At 38.5% G+C, this 8,302-nt stretch overlaps 1 protein-coding gene across 2 annotated transcripts in view; it reads left to right on the top strand.

The window, feature by feature from the left end:
* Positions 1-2,634: 2,634 nt before the first annotated feature.
* Positions 2,635-8,302, top strand: part of RAB23 (RAB23, member RAS oncogene family) — a 28,565-nt gene continuing 22,897 nt past the window's right edge. The window contains exon 1 of one of the 2 annotated variants that reach the window (XM_019734656.2): positions 2,635-2,943. The gene's annotated coding sequence lies outside the window, so the exon portion shown is untranslated. The remainder of the gene's footprint in view (positions 2,944-8,302) is intronic. The other variant, XM_074333139.1, reaches the window with a different exon arrangement.

The raw sequence follows: 8,302 nt of genomic DNA, 5'->3' as shown, positions 1-8,302 counted from the left end.
GAAAAAACTAGCAAAGGACAATGAACATTTTTCCTGCCTGGTCAGTGAACAATCATTTGATTCGAACAGTCATTAAATGACTTAAAAATGTAACTTTTCAGAACGTTTTCCCTAGGATAATTTTGTGCAACTCATTTCTAGTCACAGCAGCTAAAATTTCTTTCAAAGCCCTTCAGGCTAATTCTATTGCCATTTTTGCTACAGCACAACTGCAGGATTTAAAAGACCAGGTTTCCATGTGGGCTTTCATTATCTCGCTGAAGGGAGCATAAGAATCTCTGCTGTGTTCTTGAGTACAGCTATGAGACAAATAAAAGGTGGACTTAATTGTTCTGAGAATGTCTAACAATCTCCTGAAAATGAAAGGAGGGGTAACAATTTGGGGGGGCTCTTCAAGAAGTTTTTCTTAAATTTGAGTTCTCAGATTTATTCTCTGAGATTCACTAGGATTTTCTCTTTTCTCCCCATTTAAAAATATTGTGGTAATATTTTAACATAAAATTTACCATTCTAACCATTTTTAGCATACAACTTGGGACATAATAACATTCATATTGTTGTGCTACTATCACCACCATCCATCCCCAGAACTCTGCTTATCTTGTAAAACTGAAACTCTGTACCCATTAAACACTAACTTCCCATTCTTGCCTCCCCCTGCCTCTGGCAACCACCATTCCATTTTGTGTCTATATGAATTTGATTACTTTTTACGTACCTTATATACGAGTAAGTGGAATTGTACCATAGTTGTTCTATTGTCACTGGCTTATTTTACCTAACATAATGTCTTTAGGGTTCGTTCATCCGTGGTACATGTGTCAGATTTCTTCTTTTAAACGCTGAATAATATTCCATTATATGTATATATGATATTTGTTTATCAATTCATCTGTTGATGGACACTTGGCTAGCTTCCATTTTTTGGCTATTGTGGATAATGTTGCTATGGAAATGATGGTACAAATACCTGTTTGAGTCTTTGTTTTCAATTCTTTTGAGTATATACCCAGAAGTGGAATTGCTGGATCATATGGTAATTTTATTTTTAATTTTTTTGAGGAGCTGTCATACTGTTTTCCATAGTGGTTGCACTACTTTGTATTCCTACTAGCAGTGCACAAGGGTTACAAGTTCTCCACGTCCTTGTCAACATTTGTTATTTTGTTTTTTATAATAGTCATCCTAATATCTGTGAAGTGGTATCTCATTATGCTTTTGATTTGCATTTCCTTAGTGATTGAGCCTGTTTTCAAGTACTTATTAGCCATTCTTATATCTTCTTTGGAGAAATGTCTATTCAAGTTGTTTGCCCATTTCTTAATTGGGTTTTCTTTTTCTTTCCTTTTAAAGGGGATCAGGACATTACTCAAGTTTAAAAGACACTACCAACCAAATCCTATAGATAAATCCTTTGGCTACTTGACATTAAATTTCTTTTGAATAATCTTTTGAATAATCATTATGTTTACAAACTATTGTAATTATAGAGAAAATAATTTCTAAATTTTTTATTAAAAATTTTAATTTAAAAGATTATTACACGTGAAGTATAATTCACAAACAGAAAAATGTGCATAACAGTACAGATCTGTGAATTTTCACAAATAGACACACGTGTAATTAGTGCCAATATCAAGAAAGAACCTTATTAGCACCTTGGAAGCCCCTTTCCCAATCACCATCCTCTCTCTGCCAAAGTCACAAGTATTCTAACTTTTAGCAGATTACTCTTCCTGTTTTTGTGCTTTGTAGAAATGGATTTAGTATGTACTTTTGTGTCTGACTTTTTATGCTCAACTTTGCGTTTCTGCTGTTGCCTCTAGTTGCAGATAATTCTCATTGTTGGGTAGTATTCCATTACCTGAAAACTGTGTGTTTATTAATTTTTTCTATTGTTGATGGTCTTTTGGGTTATTTCCACTTCGGGGCAATTAAAACAAATGCAGCTGTGAACATTCTGATAGCTGTTTGCTGGTGCACCATAAATACGCATTTCTTTCGGCTGTATAGGTGCACGTGCAACTGGGGGGGGGAGGGTCATAGGGACTGTTCCTTAAGTCGACAGTGCCAAACTGTGTTTTAAAAGAGTTGTGCCAGTATACATTGCAGCAGCAGGTTAGAAAAATTCATTTACTCCACATCCTTGCCAACACTTGGTATTTTCTTTTTTTCCTATTCTATTTTGAAATACAAAAAAATGAAGCTAAGTTTAGATTGCCTTTGAGGGGACCTTTAAATTTTTGGTTTGGTTCTCTAAATAATTAACCATTTCAGAGTTCTACTTTGTCCCGTCACAGAGTGCGGACTTTGCGTTCTAGACTTCGCTCGACATTTTTGCTCACTCCGCCACTTGGATCCCATCCGGTCAAGAAAATAAGGTATGTATCCAAGGCGGGGCAAGTCCTTCGACTAGGCTCTGCAAGTCTGAGCAGTGTAAGCAAAACTTTTGCGGACCTTCTTCGGTCAATTTTATTTTTACTAGAATCCACGACCTAGGAGCTCCTGCCCACCTCCGGTCTCCCCACTGCACACGGCGGTTCCCTGGAGGCACCGGGATCTCTGAGCGACCGCCCTCTCCGCAACAAGCCAGAACTGGGGTGGAGGGGGGGGGGGGTACAGGGTTCCCGCGGAGCATGCGCAGACCAAGCCCAGCGCATGCTCCGCAGCTCGGCGGGTCCACAGAAGAGGGGAGTCGTCTCCGGCGCCCCAACATCCCTAGCGGAGCTGCCGCAGAACCGTTTGTTCTGAGCCTTGACTGCCAGTAAAGTTCGTCAAAAAATCATAGTTATTTCTAAAAGACTGAAAAAGGGTGCGAGACTTCTGGGCGGACCGCCGGGGTAGCTGGATCGCTAGGAGGAGGAGGTGACGGCAGCAGCGGTTGCGCCGCGACCAAGAGGAGCCGGTCGCACCGGGTGGCCGGTCCGCGGCCGGCGGGGGACGGTGAGTAGCGGCTCACACTCCCCGGCAGCGGCGCTGCAGTCGCTCGCCCTCTCCAGGGGCTGAGGACTCCTCTGGCTCAGCTGGGGAAGGACCCGCCTCTCCCGGGGTCCCGGAATGTGCCTCACTCCCGGGACTGCCAAGGGGTGTAGGGGGCAGGGGCCTCCAGGCCCGGGCTCCCATCCCCCGGCCCTGGCCGCCGAGCGCCCGCTCCCCCACCTCTTAGTGCGGTGACCCAAGTTCCAGCTGGAGGAGGTGGGCGGCAGGGCCAGCCCGGCACCCCCTCCCAGCTCCCAGGGTCGGATCTGCCAGGGTGTGGGTGCCTGGAATTGCCCCTGGGGCGGGAAGGAGCGAGGTGGAGCGGAGGCGAGCGCCGCGCCTTCAGCCTGACAGACGTCGGGGCTACTTGCCCAGACCCAGCCCCCAGATAGAGAAGGGGCGACTCAGTCCCGGGAGACACCAACTCGGGACATTAGGTGCCTAGGTCCGGTGTGATGGGGAAGAGGCTCCCAAGCTCTTTCCTCAGGTTTTAGACCCCTCTCCTCCCTGTGCGGAGGGGCACCTCCCTCCTTCCCCCGGCCCCACCCTTCCCTAATTTCTCGCTGAGAGACAGCTAGACTATGAATGAGCCAGACTGCGCTATTTCATTGACGCTAGCTGCCACAGAATCACTTTACTCGAACCGTGGAGCCTAAGGCAGCTCGCAGGCTTAGGAACCTGAGGGTGTGTGAGAGAGTAATAACTTCACTATCAAGTAGGTGTAGACTCTGAAAAGGGCCGGTTACTTCTCTAGGTTTTATGTAACTCCTAACACCTCCTAGGTAATTGCATTGAACCTAAAAAGTTTTTCAGTATTTTTGTAAATATAATCATACCTGTACTTAAGTACAGGCTATGATGAAAAAACAACCCCTTTGATCAGTGATTTAACTCATCCTTCCCTTTTCTAATTTATTAGATTGCATTAGTTGGCAAAAATCTTTAAAATTAAATTTGGGGAAAATAATATTTACATAAAGCATTGCTGTCCAGCTCTTTAATTATTGCACTCAGAATTATGCTCATTTTCTAAGAACTTAGTTGTTTTGATACAGTGCTTTAAGTCTACGGAGTAGTGGCTGATAATCACAATTACACTGACTATATTAAAATCTGATTCCACTTTTTTCTTTAAATTTTATTATTTTTAAATTACCATATTGTAAAATTAACTTTTTTGGAGATGTGCACTTTATGAATTTTAGATTCATGTAACACCACGATAATCAGGATATAGAATAGTTCTATCACCACCCCCCAAAATTTATGCTATCCTTTTATATCCTTCCCCTAATCCATCAACCACAGAGGCTCCTTGACTTAGAGTGGCGTTAGGTCCTAATAAACCCCTGGTAAGTTGAAATATCTTAAGTCAAAATGCATTTAATAGGTACCACATTGTAGAGTATCACTTGCTTACCCTCCTGATTTCGTGGCTTGATTGGGAGATGCTGTCACCATCCAACATCATGAGAAAGTATCACACCATATAGCAATAGCCTGGGAAAAGGTCAAAATTCAAAATTGAAGTACAGTTGCTACTGAATTCCTCTTGCATTCACACTGTCGTAAAGTTGAAAAATCATAAGTCGAACCCATCGTAAGTCTGTGACCATCTGTATTGATCTTTTCTAGAATGCCATATAAATGGAATCATGTAGTATGTAACCTTTGGATGCTAACTTCTTTCAGCATAATGCCTTTGAGATTCCTCCAAGTTGTTGCACATAACAATTGCTTTACTACCATGTTTCCCCAAAAATAAGAGCAGGTCTTATATTAATTTCTGCTCCAAAGGACGCATTAGGGCTTATGTTCAGGGGATGTCATCCTGAAAAATCATGCTAGGGCTTGTTTTCCAGTTAGGTCTTATTTTCGGGGAAACACAGTAAGTAATATTCCATCAGATTGAAGGACGTGGATTGTTTCCAGCTTTTGATGATTATGAATAGAGCTGTTATTCTAAACAGCTCTTTTGTGTTACAGGTTTTTTGTGAACATAAGTTTTCATTTCTCTAGGGTATTGCTAGGAGTGAGATTGCAGGGTCATGTAAAGTATATTCAACTTCATAAGAAACTGCCACACTGATTGCCAGAGTGTGTGTATCATTTTGCATTTTCACCAGCAATGTTTGAAAGTACCTCTTTAGCATGTGGTATTGTCAGTATTTTTAAATTTAGCCATTCTAATAGATATATAGCAGTATCTTGTGGTTTTAATGTGTCTTTAACTAATGGCTAAAGATGAGTATCTTTTTCATGTGCTTATTTGGCCTATATAATCTTTGGTGAGCACCTGGCCAAGAGTTTTGCCCCTTTTTAAATTGAGTTGTTTGCTTTCTTATGTTGAGTTTTGAGGGTTCTTTATATGTTCTGGATACAAGTTGTTAGTTAGATATGTGTTTTGCAAATATGTTCTCCCAGTCTGTAGCCTGTCTTTTCACTCTTTTAACAGTGTCTTTCACAGAGCAAATGTTTTTAATTTTTACGAAGTCTAATTTACAAATTTTTCTTTTTGTGGATCTTTTGGTATCATGTCTAAGAACTCTGCCTAACCCCAGATCAAGAAAATTTTCACCTTTTAAAAGTTTTTTTCTAAAAATTATTGTTTTACATTTAGATCTTTTACATTTAATCCATTTTGGATATTATTTGTATGAAGTGTGAGATACAGGGGAAGGTTAACTTCTTTTGTATATGAATGCAGTTGTTCCATCACCTTTATTGAAAGACTGTGTTTTCTCCTTTGAATTGTTTTTGCACCTTTGTCAAAAATCAATTGGCTATATTTGTGTGGGTCTATTTTTGGATCCTCTGTACTGTTCCATTGATTTATGTATCTTTCTCTTTGCAAGTATCACACTTTCTTGATTAATGTAGCTTTATAATGTCTTAAAATCGAGTAGCATGATATCTCCAATTTTATTCTTTTTTCAAAATTGTTTTAGCTATTCTGGTTCCTTTGCCTTTCCATATAAAGTTTAGAATCAGCTTGTCTCTACAAAAAATCCTACTGGTACTTTGGGATTACATTAAACCATAGATAATTTGGGGAGAATTGCTATTTTTACTTTGAGTTCTCTAATCTATGAACATGATGATATGTCTTTCCATTTATTTAGGTCTTTGTTTCATTAGCATTTGTAGTTTTCAGCACACAGAACCTGTAGCTGTTTTGTTAGATTTATAACAAAGTACTTAATATTTTTGGACCTCTTGTAAATGTCATTTTAAAAGTTTGATTTAAAATTGTACATTGTTAGGATATAGAAATACAGTCAAGTTTTGTGTGTTGCCCTTATCTCATGTGTCCTTAACAAACTCACTTATTAGATCTAAGATTTTTTTTTTTTTTTTTTTTTTATTCCTTGGCATTTTCTAAACAGATGACAATCACGGCATCTGTTAATAGACACAGTTTTATTTCTTTTTTTCCCTAATCTGTAAGGATTTTATTTATTTATTTATTTTGCGTATTTCCCTGGCTAGGACTTTGTGTATGATGAATGTAAGTTAAGAGTGGACATTTCCCCTAAAGGGGGAAATAGTCTTTCAGAATTAATTATGATGTTAGCTGCCCTTTATCAGGTTGAAGTCCTCTTCTGGTTCTAGTTTGCTGAGTTTTTCTCACAAATGGATGTTGAATTTTGTCCATCATTTCCTCCACATTAATTGATATGGTATGTGGTTTTTCTTCTTTGCTCTGTTAATCTGGTAGATTATATTGATTGAGTTTTGAGTACTGAACCAGACTTGCATTCCCAGAATAAAGTCCACTGGTCCTGGTTATTCTTTTTATGTGTTGCTGGATTTGATTTACTAACATTTGTTGAGGATTTTTGCATCTGGTTCATGAGGGGATGCTGTCTAGTTTTCTTTTTTGTGCTGTCTTTGTGTGGTGTTGGTAACAAGATAATGCTGGCTTTGTAAAATAAGTTGGGGAGTGTTTCCTCCTCCTCTGTATTCTGGAAGAGATTGTGTATCACTGCTGTTAATTCTTGGAAAGTTTGGTAGAATTCTTCAATGAAATCACCGAAGGTTGGAGATTTCTTTTTGAGCTTTTAAGTTACAAATTCAATTTCCTTAATAGTATGGGGCTATTCAAATGATCTATTTCATATTGGGTGAGTTGTGGTAGTTAATTCTTTTCAGGGAATTGGTCCATTTCATCTAAGTTGTCAGATTTGTGTATGTAGAGTTGTTTATGTATTATCCTTTTGAGTCTGCAGAGTCTCGTGATAAGCCTATTTCTTTCCTGATATTGGTCATTTGTGGTTTCATTTTGTTTATCAATTTTGTTCTCAAAAAACTAGATTTTTATTTCATCAATTTAATTGATTTCTGCTCTTTATTATTTCCATCCTTTTGTTCATTTTGGGTTTATTTTGCTCTTTTTATGCTTTCTTGTGATGGGAGCTTAGATTATTGATTTGAGACTTCTCTTCGAAGGTAAGCATTCAGTGCTGTAAAATTTCCCTCTCAGCACTACATAAGCTATGTCCCACAAATTTTGACCTGTTGTCTTTTCATTTTATTCTATTCAATTACTTTTTGAAATTTCCCTTGTTTTTTTTTTTTTTTTGCCCAGAAATTGTTTAGAAGCCTGTGTTTTTAGCTTCCAAATGTGTGAAGATTTTCCTGTTATCTTTCTGTTACTGATTTCTAGTTTGATCCCATTGTGGTCCCATTATTTTAAGTTTATGTCCTAGAATGTTCTGTCTTGGTATATGCCCAGTGGGTGCTTGAAAAGAAGTATATTCTGTTGTCATGTGGACAGTTCTATTAGATTCTGATAGTTTTATTGTTTTTAAAATTTCATTTTGTTTTTTCTGTGGTGTTTTTGAATATGTCTCTTTCTGCAACTTCTTTAGTGGTTGCTGTGGGTATTACATTATGCGTGTGTATACATAATTTATCAAAATCTATTGGTGTCAACATTTTACCAGTCCAAGTGAAGTACAGAAATCTTACCACCCTTTACATTCCTTTATTCGCTCCCATTTGTATTAAGTGTCATAAATGTTTTCTCTACATATATTGAAAACCACATTGGACAGTGTTATAATTTTTGTTTCATCTGTCAGACAATTTAGAACACTCAAGAAGTGAAGCCTGTTGTATTTACCCATATTTTCGCAACTACCATATTCTTTCTTTTGTTCTGATATTCCAAGTTTGGGTTGTTGTTGTGGTTTTCTTTTTAATCATTGAATTATATCTGAGATGGAGACCTAGAACCTACACTTTTAACAGACGTTTGTAGATGATTCCTCTGATCATGCACTAGGGACAATTACTGAAAATCCAGTAGGGACAAAAAAAG

Source organism: Rhinolophus sinicus, linkage group LG05 (genome assembly GCF_036562045.2).
Source record: "Rhinolophus sinicus isolate RSC01 linkage group LG05, ASM3656204v1, whole genome shotgun sequence".
Classification (NCBI taxonomy): domain Eukaryota; kingdom Metazoa; phylum Chordata; class Mammalia; order Chiroptera; family Rhinolophidae; genus Rhinolophus; species Rhinolophus sinicus.
Note: the sequence above shows the minus strand (reverse complement) of the source record. Positions and strands in the feature narration are given on the sequence as shown.